The sequence below is a fragment of the Brassica napus genome, unplaced genomic scaffold (assembly GCF_020379485.1).
Source record: "Brassica napus cultivar Da-Ae unplaced genomic scaffold, Da-Ae ScsIHWf_2300;HRSCAF=2967, whole genome shotgun sequence".
Lineage (NCBI taxonomy): Eukaryota > Viridiplantae > Streptophyta > Magnoliopsida > Brassicales > Brassicaceae > Brassica > Brassica napus.
In genome coordinates, this window is record NW_026015687.1 from 1 (window position 1) to 1,992 (window position 1,992).

Genomic DNA, 1,992 nt, shown 5'->3' on the forward strand with positions numbered 1-1,992 from the left:
GTTGGCTAAAAAGTAGTAAAAGCTAAGCAAAAGAAAACATGCGACAGTTTTGTTAAATACACAGACAGTTCACGACGTTTTATTTTGGAAAACAGCGCAACGTCGTTCTCTGTTCTAGATCCAACATCGTGCTGTCTTTTTCAGAGATAATTGAAACAACAACATCTATGTTCTCTGAAATCTACAAAAAACCCATTTCCAAATCTAATCAGACAGTAAGTCCTTTAAGAAATGGAAGCAAAGAAGAGGCATGAATATGCTGCGGATTTATCTTCCATAAAGAAGCTCATGAACGTATCAAGCCGTACATACACAAAACTCCAGTGCTAACATCTGAGTCCTTGAATTCAATCTCTGGAAGAAGCTTGTTCTTTAAGTGCGAGTGCTTTCAGAAAGGGTGAGGCTTTGCTTATTATCTTCTTTAAGTTTCTCTCTTTTGTTCTCAGTATTAAGTAATCCCTTCTCTGTTTATTGTCTGAAAAACAAGTGGAGCTTTCAAGTTTCGTGGAGCATGCAATGCTGTCTTGTCTCTTGATGCAGCCAAAGGGGTTGTAACACACAGCAGGTTCTCTACTATCTTCTTGATTTGTGTGTTTATAGCTAATGATACACTTTGCGTTCACTTGTTAGTCCCTTACTTGCTGTTGAGTTGTTCTACCAGTGGAAACCATGCTGCTGCGTTGTCTTTGGCTGCAAAGATGCAGGGGATCCCTGCGTATATCGTTGTACCAAAGGTGCTCCCAAGTGCAAAGTAGATAATTTGACCGTTATGGGGTAAGGTTATATGGAGTGAAGCAACAATGTCTTCTAGAGAGGAAGTAGCTTCCAGAGTTTTGCACGAAACAGGTTCCGTTCTCATCCACCCATATAATGATGGACGCATCATAAGGTACTTCGCTTTTTTTCTTGATACTAGTTATTCAAAAATTGTATGAATCTTCAAATCTTATGCATAGTTTCTTTGAACAGTGGTCAGGGTACTGTTGCGTTGGAACTGTTGGAGCAAATCCAAGAGATTGACACTATAATGTGCCGATAAGCGGGGGTGGTTTGATCTCTGGTGTGGCGCTGGCTGCTAAGTCAATTAAGCCGAGCATCCGGATTATAGCAGCTGAACCAAAAGGAGCTGATGATGCGGCTCAGTCTAAGGTTGCTGGTAGAATCATCACTTTACCTGTTACTAATACCGTAGCGGATGGCCTTCGTGCTTCTCTAGGAGACTTGACATGGTACCTCTAATCCTTACTTCTATAGAACATAAAATGTTACTGTCTGAAAACATGTTTTTTTTTCTTTCTATTAGGCCGGTAGTGAGAGATATGGTAGATGGTGTTGTAGTTGTGGAGGATGGGGAAATAATTGAAGCCATGAGAATGTGCTATGAGATGCTGAAAGTCTCTGTGAAACCAAGTGGTGCCATTGGCCTAGCAGCAGTTTTTATCAACTAGTTTCCGTAGCAATCCTTGTTGAAAGATTGTAAAAACATAGGGATTGTACTCATGGAGGTAATGTCGATTTGGGTGTTTCTGTGGGATTCACTTAAGAGTTCAGAGTATTAAACATCTTGGTTACTGCATTTGTTTCACTACTTCTTCGATATCGATGTGAGAATTGTCTGTAGAATTTTGAACAAAAGGATTCATGTTCTTGCAAGAAACTCCAAATTAGTACAGAGTCCAAAGAGAAGAAAGCAATGTGTTGTAGAGTTTATTGCTTTTATAGATTGTCTCTTGGCACATGGATCATTTTTTCTTCGTTTGGTATCACCTTACCTCTTATCTGCTACACTAAATGCTCTAATAAGATCTCTGAGGAGACAATGTATTTTATTTCTACAAGCATTATCTCCTAGCCTAGCCTTCTTTCAGTTTGTATAGCATATTGCTGTCTTTGTCACGACTATTGCTTGAGGATCCGTAAACAGGCAATAAACTCTTCGCCCTTAAAGAAGTAAAAGAAACATAGAATTGGTAGAACCTAGATTTCTAACAG

The 1,992-nt window shown here is 39.4% G+C and overlaps 1 pseudogene; it reads left to right on the forward strand.

The window, feature by feature from the left end:
- The first annotated feature begins 213 nt into the window (after positions 1 to 213).
- Positions 214 to 1,559, forward strand: LOC125600590 (annotated as a pseudogene).
- Positions 1,560 to 1,992: the final 433 nt, after the last annotated feature.